Raw genomic sequence first — 19051 nt, forward strand, 5'->3', positions numbered from 1 at the left:
TAAACAAGAGACTTTTAATAAATAAAGAGAAAAAAACTTTAAAAGGAATCCTTTGGGGGAAATTAGTTATTACTCAAAATAGGAAAACATCACAAAAGGGAACATGGATAGATTCCACTTTACAAATAAGTAAAACTTATCTATATAAAACAGTAGCCCAAACTCACAGAACAAATGGGGGGGGTTGTTATTGTCCTGACAAAAATTCATTTTGTATTAGCTAAGGGCATGTTCACTCTAATTGGAAGAAACACTGTCATTTAATAAGTGAGTAAAAGCGATAACCAGCCAGTGGCTTTCTGTGTACAAGGAGAAAGAATGCAAGAAAAAATGGCTCGTTGTTGTCCTAGTGACCACTCAACTACAGCTCAGAGTCAAATGAGATAGATGCCTCAAGCTACGTTGCTATGTGCTCTCAGGCCTCTGATTCCAAGATGTCAGTGGAATATCCTTTTAAAAACTAGGTTGGCAGCATATACATGTTTCTGTGTCTGCCCCCAGAAATATTACAGCTGTGTATTTATTCTGTGAAGGAATTATTAATGGGGCACATTGAAATACACAAGGGTACTAATTGTAGTGTTCTGTACAAGAGTGAAATTTGGAAGTAGCGCACACTTGCAACAGCCTGGAGAGAGCTAACTACGTGGTGATAAATCCAGTTAATAAAATTGTTTATTGAACCATTGAAGATATTAATTGTGATTATGTAGCATTATTAGAGTGGTGTGGAAAATACTTATTAGTTGAAGATATTCACATATCACATGTAGTATTCATTCAGTTGGATAGCTGCAAGGAGAAAGACTTGAAGGGCATGTATAAATCATCAAGAGTGGTTATGATTGGATTTGTATACTGAGCAGAGAGGGGCCTCTTACATGTAGGTTTAATTTTTAATGAGCATCATAATGAAAAACCATTTTTAAAGAACAAATTATGTGTATGCTGCAGTGTATCTACAAGAACTCTGAATAGTTGTGAAAACAATAATGTATTTTTCAAAAGGCTACCTTGATTTGCAAGTAAAATGGTCAGTTTTCAGGAGGAAACTCAACCAGCCACTGTCAGTCTCTAAGGAGGGCCCATCTCATAGAAGAGAGTGATAGAGTTAATCCTGGGGTGTGTACAGAGGGGTGAGGGGGTGGACTGTGTATAGGAGGAGTTTCCACTGGAGAAAGCAGCTTCCTCTCAGCCCCAGCACTGTCCATCTGGCTCAGGAACCCAGCAGGGCAAACTGGGGTGGGGTGAGGTAGGGCAGGGGGATGTGGATGTGGATGGCATCCTAGAATTCAGCTAATGGGCTGGAGTTGGCAGGGATTCCTATAAGGAGCAGGAGAACTCAGGTTCGAGCCCCTGCTACCACATGGGAACACCATACATAGGGGAAGCTTCACGAGCATTAGGCTGGTGCTATGGTCTCTCCCTCTCCCTCTCCCTCTCCCTCTCCCTCTCCCTCTCCCTCTCCCTCTCCCTCTCCCTCTCCCTCTCCCTCTCCCTCTCCCTCTCCCTCTCCCTCTCCCTCTCCCTCTCCCTCTCCCTCTCCGTGTGTGTGTGTGTGTGTGTGTGTGTGTGTGTGTGTGTGTGTGTGTGTGTGTGACTGTCTCTTATTCTTTCCAGAAAAAGATAGAAACTAAATTGCCAGGGGGCAGGAAGTGCTGTACCCCAGTACACTGCACACATTACCTTGTGCAAGGACCAGGGTTCAAGCCCCCCCAGGGGGTGGCAGGGGAAGCTTCATGAATGGTAAAGCAGGCCTGCAGGCATCTCTCTTTTTTACTCTCTGTCTTCCCTTCTCCTCTCAATATCTCTCTGCCCTGTCAAATAAAATAATAAATAAACAAATATTTAAAAGAAAGGGAGAATCTGCTAGAAGTGGTGGAATCATGCAGTTGTGAAGACCCAGGGGAAAAAAATGGAAGCGGGATGGATTCTTGGATATCATTAGGGGTGTCCTTTAAGTCAGTCTTTCATTTGTTTGTTTATTCTTACTTTACTGGGAAGTTAAATGACAGTTGTTGACACATGAGGACAATTTCTTGTGTCCCCATGAAAAGTGTCTGCAAGACAGTCTCATCATCAACTTAGTTCCTTTTCTGCCAGCATGCACCAGGACCCCAAAGCCCCCTCCCCCAAACCCCCTCCCTATCCCCCTTCCTCAGAATTCTTTGCTTTGGTACAAAACACAAAACCCAGTCCAAATTTTATTTTGCATTTTCCCTTTCTGTCCTTTTTTCTTAAGCTCATCTTTTGCTCAAAACATTAATTTTTAAGAGAAGAGTAGCATGAGCACTGAGACTCAGCTTGAGCTGCGGCATGTAGGATGAACCAGGGACTGGACCTGGGTCTCTGGCATGCCAGATCTGCTCCACTACTAAGCCATCTGTCTCCCAGGGCCAAAGACAGGCATCTGTTAGGCAAAAGGATGCCAATGCAGGACGGGCATAAGCTGGGGAGCTGCCCCCCCTCCCCTGGCCTGTCTCGGAGGCCTGACCTCGAGGCCAGGCACTGCAGCCCAGGCCCAGAGCAGGCAGAACAGGCTGGGCCAGCACCAGCAGGGCCCTATGGCTGATGGCTTGACAGAAGGACCAGCCCTGTGACCCACTGGCTGCTATAGTCAGTGAGGGCTTCCTCTGGACTCCAGCGGGCTCTTCAGTTCAGACCAGGGCACAAGCTGCTCACAGGAAGCTTACAACTGAAAACACAGAAACCCAGTATTGACCATGAAGTCTCTCCTCAGTTCAGATCTCCACATCTATGCCCTCACCCTGCCTTACCAGACTGGTGGGCACTGTCCCAGTCAGCATCCTACCTTCCAACCCTTGTCTCAGGAGCTGCTTGTGGGGTCCCTAGTCTCAGGGCATCATACCCACCCAGCCACCCCAAGCCAGAAAGCTGTAGGCACTGGTGATGCCCACTTCCTCCACCCCCAGGTTGAGGACCACCTGCCTCAGCTTCCTGCTCTCATCCATGAAGGTATCACTTTCACCCTGACCTTGACCCTGACCATGGCCCACCTCTACCAAGCTCACCACCCTCTGTCCAGCCACTGTGATGGCTCCCTGGTGATTCAGCAGAGTTGCCTTACAGGACAGGTGAAAGGTCTCAGGTGACACCTCTACTTCACCTCCCCTCCCACGGCTGCTGTTCTTCACAGCCTTACAAAAGCTGTCTGCTGTTCCCTAAGTCCTCAAAGCTCCCACTTAGCTCTGTGCTCAGTACTCTCTGCATGGGCTCTTCTGCCCCCTCCCCATGCCATTCCAGACCCCTTCTTAGCACAGGGCTGGCCCCCTGTGTGTCCTCATGTCACCCAGAGTGTCACCTTTATGCTCTGGCCTGTGAGTTCCCAAGGGACAGCCACCCCTTGCTGAGCATCTCTCTGGTCACAGTCCTGGGCCCAGTGATTGGCATCCAGTGGGTGCTGCTAAGACTGGGAGAAGGTGTGAGTCACTCACCCACTCACTGGCCAAGACACACAAAGAAGATGCCAACGAGGTAACGTGTCCAAGAGATAGGCTGTGGGCTATGGGAACCAGGGTCCCATCTGTGATGGCAGGATGGCTTGAGTCCTGAGTTTTTCTTTCAAACCACACCACATTAGACTTTCAACACCCCCCACACACACACACACACACATACACCATGACCTTGGGGGACAGTTTTGTTCTTCCACGCTGTTTGGTCAGATCCTTTGTCCCTCACCCACCCCATCATTGTCTTAGGCCTCCCTTGAACTCTACGAACACAGAGCTTCCATATCGATGATCAATATACTATTCCTGCCCCGCCCCCAGCCTCACTTGCTCCTGCATGCAGAAGTTCTCTGTATGCGTGTTTCTCTTTGCATAGGTAACCAGGATGGGCAGCGGAGCACCCCTGCACAGTAACAGGGGCCAGGATGTCTGTTTATTAGGCATTAATCTGGATCAATCCAACCCTTCCTGAAAAACAGAAGCACCTCAAAGGGCTGCAAATATGAATCACAACTGCCAGCGAGAATCAAACATTAACCCAGGGCTGCAAGGAGGCCAACAAAAGAAATAGGCTCATAATTGCCTTCCCAGGTCTTTATCCCTACCTTACACACACACACTCACACATACACACACACACACACACACACACACACACACACACACACACACTTTGCGGAGCTTTCATCCATGAACCTGCCCAATTAGAATCACCCAGCTGTGTCTGGAGCTGTATTCAGATGGGTCCTGGCAACCAAGACCTCACATACCTGACCCGGGGACTCCGAGTAGGCAGACGACCTGAGGAAGTCTTTGGTTACTGGCCGGGTTGAAGACACATTCATGGGCCTCACTAATTACTCAGAGCTGATTTAAAATCCCCAGAACCTGACTGGAACAAGGCAGGATGTGAGATGTTATGCTTGCACTCCTTAGCAATTCTCAAACAGGTATTGGGTATGCCCTGCTACCTGGGCTCTGTCAAATACTCTCTTAGCTTCCGGCCTCTTCTTTGCATTGCTCAGGGGCCTGTGATAATTTAGGGGAGCCCCTGGAAATGCTTTGGTTCCATGGAACAGCAGAAGTTAAAGGAAAGCAATCTCTCAGGTGGAAATGTCAGCTTTGCATATCTACATGAATAGGGGTTAGTAATACACTCTCCTTTGCACCCACGTGATTGGAAAAGGCAACTTCTGCTGCTTCTTAGTGTTATTGTGAGTCTCTCAATGCAGGCAGGAAGACACAATGGCCAAAGTGGCCACCAATGTCACCAATGGGAGGCCCTGGACTCCACCACAGTCTGCTCGCCCCACACAGTTAGAATAGAATCTTTCACACACAAGTTGAGGTTCCCATAGTAATTAGACGCCTGCCAGACTGTGCTCTCTGTACTCCGCGCTCTGTGCCGCCACTCCAGAATTTGTAAGAGGGAAGTCATGGTTACTTCTCACAGAGCCGCCACTCGAGGCATGAGACTGCAAAGGACAAGGACCATCAGCCGGCTCTGTGCTCTGCTCTGAATGGACTCATTGCTGCTCCACCATTCTCTCTCAAGTAGTTCTGTCCTGTTTAGATCAAGGATGTGTGTGTGGGGGAGGCGGTCTGTACACCTTTGGGGATTAATTAAACCAGTGGAGCTGCTTCCATCGCTCTCTTAAAACATTTATGGGGTTAAGGTTTTATTTTATTTTATTTTATTTCTAAATGATTGATAGCAGCCATCGCTGATACCCACCGTGCACTGACTGCTTAACAACCCCAAGCGTTCACTGTCTCTGTAACTCAGTTCTCTGTCTCTGGCAAACACTGGGCACATCATAAATGTTAGATTCACCTCTCGGGCTAGCATGTGGGAAAGAGATTCTGTCCCTGAGTGAATTTTGTCTTTAATCAACTCACATTTTGTGAGAAACCTCTTCGACAACGATGTCTACCACAACTGTCTTTCCTCCCCCTGCCCCCTTCTCTTTAGGGTGATCAGATCACTGGGGCCTTCCTGCCGCTCAGGCTTCCATCCCGCCATCCCTTAGGGTCTGCTCTGTCCTGTCTCCATCGCGGGGTCTGCAGGGGTTCCCCCAGCCTTCCGGGAGGCCCCCGCGCCCCCGCCCGCAGCCCCACAGCAGCCCCTCAGCCCCGCGCCCCATCCTCTGGCCGCCCCGCGCCGCCTACTGCCACGCCCTCCCCGTGGGCGAGATCACCTGTCCCTCCTCCTCCGCCGCCTCCTCGGGTACCCTTTCGCCCCCCTTCTGCTCCCCCTCCTCTGCCGCCTCCCCAAGCCCTCCCCTTCCCCGCCTCCTCCCACCCCTCGGTGTATATAGTAAAGGCCAGCGCGCACGCAGACACACACTCGCCCGGACACAGGCGCACACACACGCACGACCGGCGGCGGCGGCGGCGGCGGCAACAGCGGCTCCGTGACAGCGGCGACGGCGGCTCCCCGCGCTGCGCACCCCCTTCAGGCGGCCGGCTGCGAGACCAGACCGCAGAGTCCCCGCACCCGCGCCCTCCCCGCGGCTTCCTGGAGGCGGCGGCAGCAATTGCGAGGTAGTGGCCGCTGCGCCCCCGTGCGGGGCAGGGCGCCCCCAGCCCGCACCCTCCCCGCGCCGACCTGCCACCGGGGCGCAGGGGGCGCGGCGGGTGGGGAGGGGCGGCTCCGGGGGCAGGACAGGCCGAGGCCAGGCCGGCTGGAGGCGGGGGGCGGGGACGCGGGCCGAGGGGACTCGCTCCGCGTCAGGCGCCGCGCACTTGGCCGGCGGGGGCAGGGGACAGGCGGGAGGCGGCGCCGTGCGGCGGGGAGGGACCTCGAAGTGGCTCTCGGGCCGCCCAGGGCGCTGGCAGCGGGCACAGAGGGCGGCGCGGGGACTGTGCGGCCGAGCCCCGCACCGGCCGCTTGGCTGGGCGCTCCAGCCTCCCCGGCAGCTGCTGTCCTTGGCGGCCCCGGCGAGCGGGGTGCAAAGTTGCCTCCGTCTAGATCGCGGGGGGCTGCTCTTTGTGCGGCTGGGCCAGCCCCGCAACGCGGGAGCCGGGTGAGTGTGCGGCGCTCAGCCCGGGGGCACCGGAGCCCCTCTGCCAGGGCAGGCGCGGGCGGCGGCGCGGCGTTGGGGTGCGCGGGGCGCTGCCTCTGGCCGCGGGCGGCCGGGGCTCCAGTGCGGGAGCTGCTGGCGGGGCGCTGGCAGCCCCACCATTGTTCGGGTGGGCTCCGCCCGGGTGGGAAACGGCACCCCACCCCAGTTGCCGGCGAGGCTCGAAATGTTGCCAAACAGCTGCTGCTTTGTGCTTCCCGGTCGGGTCGCCGATGCCCGCTGTGGGCTTGGGGCCCGCGGGCGGAGGACGCGGGGCAGCGGGGGCTCCCCCGGAGCCGCAGACACCCGCCGGGCCGCACTGCGCCTCCCTAGCCGCCTGCCAAACTTTTATGAATATTCCTTTTGTGGCAGCGCAGAGCTGGGCGAAGCCAGCCCGGCTCGGGGCAGAGCAGCAGGGCGGTAACAATGGTGTAAGAACTTAATCAATGACAGGGCGGGGAGAAGGAGGACGAGCGGGAGGAGGGGGAGCAGGAGGAGGCGCCCCGCCAGGTAGGGGCGAGGTGGGCTGGGCAGAGCGCTGGGCGCGGGGTGGCCGCCTGCCTGCGGGGACCTGGGGTGCTCCCACCTGAGCCCGCCACCACCGCTGGGAGACCCCCTCCCCGCCTCCCCAGAACTCGGTCTCAGACCGAGCGGAGCCCAGCCGTGTTTTTGAAGGATGTGTAAATATTTTGCCTAGGATAAGTGACATCAACAGAATGATATTCCGCAGGGCCCGGGTGTGCAGCCATGACACAGATCACTGGCCAAAGTTTGGGTGACCGCAGATGCGCCAGGATGCGGGCTCGCGTGCGGGGGCTATTGTTTTTCTGGGTAGCTGTGAGCCCCATACTTAGCGGGGGACTCTGGGACGCCTCCCTTCTGCACAGAAAGAATGGCAGCCAGCAGAGAGGAAATCTTCTGGAGCCTGGGCTGCATCAAGCAGGGGGTTCTGTCCCTCCCGGGAGCCCTCCTCCCACTTTCTAGAGCTTTCACTCTGGCTCTCACCTTTGGGGTCCTCACAGTCGTTTGTGTATTGACCAGGAGACTTCTGGTAACTTTGCTAATGTGGACTGTTGTGTTTTTGTTAGTGAGGTGTGTGTAGGTGTGTGTGTGTGTGTGTGTGTGTGTGTGTGTTTTCCTGGCTCCCCAGGGTGGCATGAGTCTCCCATCCTGAGGTTTTGTCCTTTGTTTTCTTCTTCTCAAAGGGGAAAGGGGGGGGTCCATTTCCAGAAGTGAGGGGTCAGGAGGCTGGAACGCAAAGAATCACAAGCCCAGCAGCATCCTGCTTTCTCTGCCCCTTAAAAACCCAGAAAAGCCGTGTGCCCACCCCCACGATGTACATGCACGCGCGCACACACACACACACACACACAGAGCACTACTGCCAGCGGCCTGATGCTTCTCATCCTGGCAGATGCCCGCTGCAGGCATCCCCAAAGCAACTCTCAAACCAGGTCACAGTGGAACTTGGGGTCCAGGATGCTCAGGCACCAGCTCGGGGAACCATGACCACCCAAGGCTCCTTCATAGGCAAAGAAGCCCCAGGCCTCCAGTGCTGTGCTTTGTCTCCTGGAAATGCCACCCCTGTCGGGAAAGACCCGTAGTTTTCCAGCTGATGCCAGCTGGAGGGGGTGTGGTTGGTGGGCACAGGGTGAGGACTGCGCAGCCAGAGAATGGGGTCACTGAGCCAAGTCCTCCGAAAAGCCAGAAAGAATCGGGACAGGAGAGAATGAGTGTGGGTCCTGGGAGTGCTGTCGCATCGGGAGTGGAGTGGCACTGTGTACATGTAGGCTCCATGCACAGTAGTGCTGGTACCTGATCCAGGAATAAGCCAGGTTCTTCCTGACTCCAGAGAGGAGGGGAGTCAGGGCAATTAGTGGGGAAATGTTAGTGTTCCTCCTGGCCCCCTGCTTGCCAGACCTAGCATGAGGGGCAACTGCGATGTGAAGGAGGCGTTATTTCACAGATAAGGCACCTGAGACTCTGAGAAATATCCAGTCGCCTATCTCATCACAGACGTTGGTGGTGGTGATTTCGAGAGAGGGTTAGTACAAATTCTTCCACCCTCAACAAGCCCCCCCCAATCTCTTAGGCTTCTCCTGTGGGCCAAGCCCACAGTCTCCACCCACTCATGGAAGCTAACTGGGGGAGCCCTCCAGAGAGGCAGCCTAGTCCCTGGGCTACCTGCTTATGTGCTCAGTAGGGATACCCTCTACCCCCAAAATATTTGGTCCCTGGCTACTTCTGGTGCAAAGAGCTTATCCTTTCATCCTGGAATCCCAACACCCAACTGTTGCTTATCGGCTGAGAGCTGAATGATGAGATGACATTGGTTGCAGGTGGAGGTTGTGAACGGTGGCAGTTGGTGGACAAGGCATCTGTCAGTTACCAGCAAGGAAGGTCCAGGAGGAAGGAATCCAGAGACTTGGGTGCTGGATTGGGGACTCAAAAGTTCCTAGTGTCCCACTCAAGTCCTGCCTCTGATGAGTTCCAAGTGACAAGCCCATGAGGCACGAGTCCTCCATATCATTCTCAGCTTGTAGATGCTGGACGGAGACAGAGGCAGCTTGAGTCACTGATGGTAGGTAGGAGCAAAGGGTGGGGAAGGCATTTCAATTGCTTGGTCATCTCCAACAAATAAACTCTAGCTACAAATGGTGGGTGTGGAGTCTGGGGTCTAGCTGGACAGACACACCATCCAAGAAAGCTGTGTAGCTCCCTTCCAACCTTTGAACTTCATGAAATTCTGGAGCTACTGGGACATCCAGGGTCAGGATCCATATATAGGTTGTTTCTGATTCTGCAGCCTCACCAGTCAGAATTTGAGGGGGTGTGGCCCTTGCATAGCAAAAGACTCTCAGGAAGGGGTAGGGTGGCTAATTGCACCTTCCCCAGTACAAAAGCCTGCGAGAGACTCTGAATGGAGCTTGATTTGGGGATCAGAGTCTCATCTACTCCATGGAGTCCAAGGCTCTTGTCTTTGGAGAATGCTTCTGATTACCACTCCTCCCTTCCACCTGATTGCCTGCCCGTGGCCCATCAGCTCCTTTGCAGGCTTCAGGTGTCCTTTTGTGATGACTTGGGTGACCACCTTAGCACTCCTGGGGGTGTACATGAATCCTCCCACCCACCTCCAGCCAACACCCAGGCACTTGCAGACCCAGGCCCACATAATTTGATAATGTCTGGATCTGCTTTGCCAAATTAGATTGCAAGCCCAGAACTGTTATTGAAGAAACGTCCATGACTTTGGTTATCTGGTGGTTCCAGCCTCAATAGATTAGAAGAGCGAAAATGGAGCAGGGTACCAGAATCCCTTCGGAAGAGATGCCATATATCTATCTCAGTGCGATGGGGCAGGCCCCTTAAAATAGGCATAGACCCTGGGTCTTACATAAACACCCACTTTAAAGTGGCGTCAAGCTATGGCTGGACTTTCTGGAACATTCCAGTCTCCCATTTCCTTATTCCTTTTTCATGTGATTGTTAAAAGTCATTTGTATTGATTTCCCATACTACTGTCACATTGCAGAAGTACAACTTCACACCCCAGTGTGTGTGGAAGACTCATGCGCCATAGTTCTTGTGTCTTCTCAATATCTTCTCATTTCTTCTACTCCTCTTCACCATTTCTTCAGAAAACCACCATAGTTTTCACTGAGTCTGGGTTCTGTTGTGTTCTGCCAGTTCATTTGCTGTGGTTCTTTATGCTCCACATGTGAGTGAGACCACCCGGCCATCGTTGTCTTTCACTTCCTTACTTAATTCACTTGGTGTCATCACTTCCAGTTCCATCCATTTTGTTCTAAAGGGCATGATGTCATCTTTTGTTTTTATCATGGCGTAGTATCCCATTGAGAACCCCACAGCATATTTACTCAGTCATCTATCTGTTGATGGACATTTTAGGTTGAATCCACCTTTTGATTATTATGAAAGATGCTTTGGGCATTACCATTTCTGCAGCAGTAATTCTTCCTTGATCTCACCTATTACTCCTTTTCTTTTCTTTTTTTTTTCCTCCTTCAACATAGACATATTTAACAGAACTTTCTGTGATGATGGAAGTCCCCCACACATGTTTTCTGTGTGCATGCATCTTCTTTATATGTTTTCTGTATGCCTGCTTAGCACATGAGAGGTGGCCAGTCCAAATAAGGTTGGTCATGCTAAAAAAGATAACTGTTGTACCGGGATTCTAAGACCAAAATAGCTCATTGATAATTCTTATACTTATTACAGGGTGAAGTGAGAATATGCTGAATATCTTGGTTAATAAGCTAGACTATAAAAATTAACATCATCACTTTCGGTTATTCCTTTGAATGTGCCTTCTCGAAACTTTAGACTCCCATAATATGTCTCTCTCTCAGACAGCACTGTTCTAGCGCACTCTGACCACCAGCCTTTGGCTTCAGCCTTATAGCACCCCTATATGTTTGGGGGAGGCCAAGGCCTCCATGGCAGTCGAGAGATGGGGGGGGCTGATTCAGTCACCTCAATAACCCAGCATGAGGTGACTTTGAATTTCAGCAGGGAAGGTGCCATTTGGTGGGGATCTCTGAACTCGAACTTGCTCAGTCAAATCCTTGGTCTCTGCAGTGTACTTGGGGTGAGAATGCCAGGTAGGCTGGGCTGGGGCCTGGGCAGGGCCCCCTGCTTTCTTTCCCCCGTGCTGTGCCCAGCAGTGACCTTCTCTACACTTGTTCTCATACTTGAACTTGTTCTAGCCTCCCCAACCTGGGTTCGCTGAGTAGGCCCCAAGCAGACACCCCCAAGACTAGTGCTGAGAGTGGACTGTTTGCGACTTGGGCCCAGCTGAGCAAAGAAAATGAAAACCAGAGTGCACATGCTCAGCTCTTATCGGTTTGGTGGGAACGAGAGCAAGGGAACCAGTACTGTTTCTGCAGGAGAAACAGAAGGAACTGATTCCCCCACCTACCCAGCCTGTGGCAGAGCAGGAAGCCTGGCCAGGGCACAGAGCAGGGACTCTGAGGGAGGGCTCACCACTGTCCCTGCAGGCCGCCCGGGCCCTTGACTCCACATGGGGCACGGCCTGCCCAAATCATGACAAGCAGCGCCGCAGCCCTGAACTTGGGGCCTCAGCGATTTATAGGGCCTGTAGCTCAGCTCTGGCTCCAGCTCCCCAAGGGGCAGCCCCCACGGGGACCCTTGGCTGACCTCATGCAGCTCCTCGGAAGAAGCTGGTTTTGTTTCCCAGGGCAGAGGCAGACTGTTTACTGGAGCACAGGAAGACTCCGACATGCTGGCGAGAAAGGATTCATTAGCAGCCAGGGTCTTCCCAGTTCCCTGGAAAAGCTTCTCCAGCTGCACTGGAGCAACTGTTCTTTCTCAGCAGCCAACACGGGTGGGTGTGCTGTCGTCCTGTCTTTGTGTGTCTGACCACTTGGGCCTCAGAATTCAGAGCCAGGAATGGTGGCCTGGAAGGGTCAAAACAGTGTGGCTGCCAGCTCTTCCTTCCTTCCTGGGGGAAGCCTGGCAAATCCAGGAACACCCGCTTTCTTGACTGACGCTTGCCCCCCAAGCTGGGAAGCATCACAGAGCCATGCAGAATAGTCTAGAACTAAAGGAATTTTAGAGACTCTCACCACCTGCTCCTGGGTCCCTTCTGGAAACAACTGGCTGTGAGCCCACTCTCCCCTCAGCACAGAAAGTCCTGCTGGACAGTACGGGGTGGAATGCTTTGCTCACTATTAACTGGCACGAAGGGACTGAGGTGAGTAATTCATCATCTGCCTGGTGTGAGGGCAGTGCAAGAGCCAGGCAAGCTTAACCCAGAGAATGGACAGTGTTTTGCTCGTGGAAGAATGAGTGCATCCACAGTGACTCAAATGAAATGGCACAGGAAGCTTCTCATGCTCTGGGAAAAACGTCTGCTCTCAAAAATAGAAAGGAAGGAAGGAAGGAAGGAAAAAAAGAAGGAAAAGAAAAAAGTATTGTGCCTTGTTTTGCTGTATTTCATGCTCAGTACATTCCTAGTGAGCAAGAATGGCTTTGCCTTGTTGTAGTTCTCTCTCTCTCTCTCTCTGTCTCTCTCTCTCTCTTATTCTTTCTTCCTTTTACGAAAGCTCCAATTGCAGGTTAAATAAGCTAGAACGCACTGATGTTGGTTTTGCATGGGGCATGCCCAGATCATCCCTTTTTATTAATTTCCACCCATTTAACTGATGAGATGTGCTCACTCCCCTCCCCTATGTGGGCTGAGGTGGTATTTCTCTGATGCTCCTAGATTTCCATGGCGAAGTCAGTGTATTTCTTTGGAAGGGAGCAAGTATGTCCTTAGTGCAGTAGAAAGGTCATATACTCTCAGGCTTTGAAGACAATGGGGTCTGTGCCCTCAGATGGCTGTCACCAAAAAAGAGAAGGTGTTCAAGATCCATGGCATTTGGCTAGATCCGAGCCTGGTTTTTTCACCTCAGCCCCACTGACACTAGAGGCCAACTTGCTCTGGGAGGGTGGGGACTGTCCCGGGCCTGAAAGAGCAGAGCCCCTATCTTCCACCAACTAGCTGCCAATAACTTTCAACCCCCACCCTAGCTGGAACAACCCAAAGTGTCTCCAGACCTTGCCAAGTGGCCCCTCTGGGACCAGATCACTCCCCCACTGAGAACCACTGGTCTAGACCATGAGTGAATCAGTAATTTGTGGTTTGGGGAAAATTCAATTTGAAATAATAAAAGACACCCCCCCGACTTTCGTACATGCAGTGCTCAGGGGATGATTAATTAACAGCTGGAAGCAGGTCACGTGTCCCCTTTTAATTCTATGCTTGGTAGAGGGGCCTGCACCATCATGGGATAGGCTCAGAAGACTCTTGAAGGCTGGCAACCCAGGGAATCATAGGTAATGGGATGGGGGCCCAGGGCTCTAACTTGAAGCTACTCTGCTTCCTACAAAGATACCAGGTTGATGCCTCCTCTTTGATTTCTTTCACACGTGCACCTGACTCCAGGCCTGCAAAGTCACCAGACTCCTCCTCTCTGTCAGCTCTCCCATAGCCTCTTCAGCCTGAGCGGATTAATTTAGCCCTTTAGTGTGCTTGGGAGAGAGCTCTGCACATAGTGCCTGTAATCGACTTGTCTCAGATCCTGGCGGCCCTTTTCCTCACTACTAATTTCTGCACCTTCCAGTTGGGGGGGGGGTGCCAGTGGTGGGTGGACAGAGAAATTTTCAAAATGACTAGATATTGAAATGCAGGTGGTCCCCACCATCCCTCCTGCCCCCCTCTACATACCCTAATTTGTTTCCTCCAGGCTGCTGGAACTATCTTCACCTGTATGCCCTAGCTCCCAAAGAAGCACCTCCACTGTGACATCCCCCTTCACCTTGTTCCTTCTGGTGAACCCTGGGAAAGGCCAGAAGGAGGCTGGGACATTCACAGAGTGGGTGTCATGGGGTGAATCACAGAAAGGGGATGGGGTGGCTTTCTGCACAGAGAAGCTTCCTGGGGTGCACGCTCACCTCCCCCACATGGGGGTGCTTCATTTCACAGCCAGCTGAGCTTTTCCTGAGAGCACCAGAAGTGGTTCAGAGTGGCGTGTGTTTTGGGTGGACAGACGGGGGCCCTCCTCAGCAGACTCTGGGTAGAAAGGAGATGAACATTTGGGGGTTGGTCACACCAGTTCTCCATGTCCCTGGCATATAGTGACCTGGCTGGAACAGGGGGTTTGTCTCTAGCTTTTGGGGGTGGGGAGGATGAAGAGGGGCATGCTGGGTCCAGGCAGACACAGAATTGATTGACGGCATGTGACTCGGGACACAAGGGCCACTGTCAGGAGCTGCTGGAGCAAGCAGGCAGGTCCTCCGAGCGTTCTGTTGGTCCTTACGACGGGGGCAGTGAGAATGGCTGCGAAAAACATTTAGACCCTTGTCATAAAAAATGCAAACACCCCCCCAACTATACGGAGAAGCTAAATAAACTTTGTTGCAGCTGTATTAAGTAGAAACAGATTGGAAAATCGGGTGGGCTTTCTCTTTCCCTGAGACACTTATTTATAGCCGGCCGGGTAGAGTGCTGTCACTATCTTTCGTGACTCCGGAAGCATGTTTTCCAGATGGTCCTCACTGGTTTTCTCCTCATTAAGCTGAGCTGAGCACGGCTTCACTCAAAGGGGTTCAGAAAAACCTGTGTGTGTGTGTGTGTGTGTGTGTGTGTGTGTGTGTGCGCGCGCGCGCGCACGCGCGCGTGAGATTACAATGGTCATTGATGGCTAACAGATCAATGCATGGGGCCGGCTTGAACCTGTGTTTGTGAATTTGCCTGGTGCATCGTAGAAATAAGAAAGATGCCCAGGGAAGCTTTGAATCTGGGGGCTCTGTCACCTGTGTGCAGCAGAGCTGAGAAAACCCAGCGGGACTGTAGCTTAGGGTCTAAAACAATGGCAATTTCACCCTTTCTTCTCTGCTATCCAGATACCTTTTGGCTCTGGCTGCAGCTTCCTCTGATGAAAAGAAAAAGAAATCACGACCTTCTAGAGGGAATGTGAAATGATGGGTTATGAGCATGCAGATATGGGACCGTGTGTGCCCCAAGCCCTTGCCTACATGTCCACCTGCGCCAGGAGTCTCCAGCTTTGTTTCTGTACCTGGGCGGCTGGATATGGGGGCTCTGGGGGTGAACCAACAGCCGAAAGCACAAAGGAAATGATTTCCGACTGGCCTGTAAACCCATGGTCCCTCCCCCCAGGAGCCAGGCTTACTGGGGATGGAACAGCCACCAATTCGTGCAGTAACAGCAGAAAAAGCAAGAATATAGCAAGGCTGAGTTCCAAAAGCCAGACCGGTTTCATTGTCAATGTACAGAAAGGTGGCCTTTCTCATTTTGCTCAGCGTTCAGGGCTCTTCTGTGAATGATTGAGGTGTTGACATTTGGAGTGAGGTTTGAGGATTTTTTTTTTTAATTTTCTTTTTCAGAGTCAGGATCGCAGGACCCTCTTATTTATGTCAGGTTCTTCTTCTTCTTCTTCTGCTTCTTCTTCTTCTTCTTCTTCTTCTTCTTCTTTTTGTTTTTTAAAGATGTGACTCATCCAGAACATTAGAAAGTCTGGGATTCCCCCAGGAGCCCCCAGTAGATGGAGAGGGGGGTGTGTGTTCCAGCCTCCCCAAAAACCAACCAGGGTGAGGGGTGCGGGGCTACAGGTCTGGCCTTGCCCAGAGTCATGGTGGGCATGCAGGAGGGAGGGAGAGCTGGCCACCTGGACACTAGTGTTCGAGCAGGTGGCCTCGGTGCTGGGAGCCTTGACCCTTTCATCTCTAGGTCCTGATGCCAGTCTCAGCCTGGCTCATGGAGATGGGGGAACAATCTCTTCTCTGTGCTGCCTGACTCCTGTCTTTGCTCCCCTAGCTGCTGTTCCCTGCACGTGCATTAACATCCAGTGGCTCCCTGATGCCTTACTAGTTAGACACTGTCAGTAACTCCACATAGGAAGCTGTCTGCCCATGTTCACACCTCTCCTCCCCCCAAGATCGCTGTTCCACATGAAGAGCACCTGCAGCTCATACAACTGTGCTGTGCCACACTGGGATCCCCTTATTTTCTTAGATGGGAGAAGCATCCTTGTGAGAAGGGGCTCTTGGGAATTCTTCTAGATGAAGAAAATGGAAACCTTGGGGGCCAGGTGGTTAAGAGCACATAGTACTATGCTCAAGGACCCTCTCAAGGACCAAGGTTCGAGTCCCCTCTCCCCACCAGCGTAGGGGACGCTTCACAAGCAGTGAAGCAGGTCTGCAGGTGTCTATCTTTCTCCCTCTCTATCCAACCCCCCTCAATATCTCTGTCTTATTGAATAAAAAAAAATTTAAAAAGGAAAAAAGATGACTGCCAGAGCAGTGGATCTGTAGTGCTGGCACCAAGCCCCAGCGATAACCCTGGAGGCAATAAAAGAAAAAGAAGTAAGAAAAGGGACTGTGACAGCGGTGAGGAAGGAAGGAAGGAAGGAGGGCGGGGGAGTTCCCACACAAAAGAAGACTCTGACTTTTAAGAATTCTAATCTTGGCAGTTTGGGGGGTTGCGCAGTGGATAAAACATTGGACTCCCCAGCAAGAAACCCTGGGTTCAATCCCCAGCAGCACATGTGCCAAAGTGATGTTCTTGGTTCTTTCTCTCTTTCCTCTTATCACTCTTATTGATAAATAAATAAATACAATTGAAAAAAAAAGAACTCTTGTCTTACTTACTCCAAGTTTCTTAAGCCCTGCTCCTGGAAGTGAATGCTACCTTTCTGGGTTGCCAGCAAATGGGCCTTGTGTTGGGTGGGCACTGCTATTTGCCCTGCTGAATCCGGAGCTGTTTGTGCATGCTCTGTCCTAGCATCCATCCTAGGAAGGTCAGACTGTCCATCCACTTAAGAAACCCTGAGATGCTGCCTAGAGCGTTGAAATAGCAGCATCCTGGCTACTGCTTCTCAGGTTCCTGCTGCAGAGAGGACAGGGGAGCAGGGGTCTTACTGATATTCTTTTATTTTTGGCTCCACTTCCTAAAGGAAGAACCGGGAGCACAAAGAGGCTTAGTTATCCTCTCATGGTCACCCAGCTCTAGAAGGTGGTTTTCGTAAAGCCTGCTTCAGTAGAACTTTGTGGCAATGGAAATGTCCCTGTTGCCCAGTAAGGAAGCCAGCAACTATTGAACACTAGGCATGTGACCAGCGTGGCTGAGGTCAAAAGCTTGCATTCTGGGGGCCCGTGGTAAGTTGCACGTGCAGTGATTTCTGTCAACTGTGGACTCTGGTGGCATTAAGTGCGCCCATGTTGCAGTTCTGCCCCCAATACTGTTTACCTATGAATCTCATCTCAGCCTCACCTGGAATCTTTGCACCCCTACACTGGTCACTACCATCTCCACCCCCTCCGGAATGACCCAAGCACTGTCCTGCTTTCTCTTCCTTGTCTGTTGGCTCCTCCTTGTTCTCCATGCCCCAACCTCTACACCATGCCACTGTTCTCTGCTACTCCACAGACAGAGAATCATGGGGGTTGTTGTTGTTTTTTTTAAGTTTCATTTGTTTATTTGGTTGCTTCCTTCCTTTCTTTTTTTAAATGTTTTGTCTTTATTGATTTATTTACTGAATAGAGACAGCCAGAAATTGAGGGGGTACGGAGAGATAGAGGAGGAGGGAGACAGAGAGACACCTGAAACACTGCCTCACCACTGACAAAGAACTTCCCCCTGTAGGTGGGGATGTGGGGCTTGAACTGATGTTTTAAGCAGGCACATTATCCAGGTGAGCTGTTTTGCTGGCCCAATATTTATTTATTTATTTTGGGGGAGAGAGGGAAGGAGGGAGAGAGGGAAGGGGGAGAGAGAGACAGAGAGACAGAGAGACAGAGACAGACAGGCACACCTCTAGCTCCTGGTGCAGCCAGAGATTGAATATGGCATCTCTTGGGTCCCAGGCTTGCAAGACTTCCTGGCAGGTGGAAGTGGTGGCCTCAAGTTTGGACATTCCCTTGGCAACTGTTCTAGAAGGCGTTCCTTTGAATTTGCAGCTCCTGAGGGGATGGGAGGTGCTGGAGAAAGAAGAGGTGTGGCCCAGAAGTTGCTTGGCCTTGCTGGTGGGGAGGGCTGGTGCTGTCTTTTCTGTCCCATTCAGTCATGGCAGGAAAGGCAAGTAGGAAAGAAAAACAGTGTCACAAGTAAGGCACAGCTTGATATGGGGTCTTCAGCACCTCTTCTCTCATTTTACCCTAATTGAAGTCTTTGTCTCTTGTGGAGGGCAAAGGGCAGAGCCAGGCAGTATGGTGCTGGGGGGGGGGTGAGGGTGCTGGACTAGCTCCTGGGGCTTGTCATGTTGTCTGTGTTGATGTTTAACCTGGTGTCCATCAGTGTTTTTTTTTTTCTTGTCTAAAAATGTATATATATACACAGGTGGGGCAGAGGAGTAGCTGAGTTGTAGAACACCTGTCATGCATGTGTGAAGGCCCTGAGCTCAAACCCTGGCACCATGTGGGTGCAACTAAGACAAAACTAGGGGAAGTCCATAGACAGTGGAGAGGTGCTTTGATCTCTCCCTCTCTCACACCATGTCTCATAAAAACAAAGTAAATATTGTGCTGGGTGGGGCTGGGTGGTGATGCATCTAGTTTAGTACATAGGTTACCATAGCCAAGGACCTGAGTTCAAGGCTCCGCCCCCTTCTGCATGGGGGAAGCTTCATAAGTAGCAGTGCAGGTATCTGTCTCTCCTTCTCTGTTGTTCTCTCTCTGACTATATATAAAAAAGAAATAATTGTTGCCAGGAACAGCAGGGCCATGTAGGCACTGAGCCCCAGTGATAACGCTGGCGGCAGGAAGGGAGGGTGGGAGGGAGGGGAGGAAGTTGCACCAGGAGGGAGGCTCTGTGATAAGGCACAAACATGAGGCCCTGAGTTCGATCCCTGGCACCCATAAAAATGACAGGTGCAATAGAAGTAGCTTGGGTTATGCAGGAAAGCCTCTAGCAGGCTGCTTATCTTATGAATATTTGTCAAAGCAGAGTGATGTGCATCTTTTTTCTCTGAA

The 19051-nt window shown here is 51.9% G+C and overlaps 1 protein-coding gene across 9 annotated transcripts in view; it reads left to right on the forward strand.

Moving 5' to 3' along the window:
* The first annotated feature begins 5846 nt into the window (after positions 1-5846).
* RAI2 (retinoic acid induced 2) overlaps positions 5847-19051 on the forward strand; it is a 60897-nt gene continuing 47692 nt past the window's right edge. For 2 of the 9 annotated variants that reach the window (XM_060182970.1, XM_060182972.1), the window contains exons 1-2: positions 6214-6499; positions 13810-13938. The gene's annotated coding sequence lies outside the window, so the exon portion shown is untranslated. Of the gene's footprint in view, positions 6018-6213; positions 6500-13809; positions 13939-19051 lie in introns of those variants that run through there. The other 7 variants (XM_060182973.1, XM_060182975.1, XM_060182971.1 and 4 more) reach the window with 5 other exon arrangements.

This window comes from Erinaceus europaeus, chromosome X (genome assembly GCF_950295315.1).
Source record: "Erinaceus europaeus chromosome X, mEriEur2.1, whole genome shotgun sequence".
Taxonomy (NCBI): domain Eukaryota; kingdom Metazoa; phylum Chordata; class Mammalia; order Eulipotyphla; family Erinaceidae; genus Erinaceus; species Erinaceus europaeus.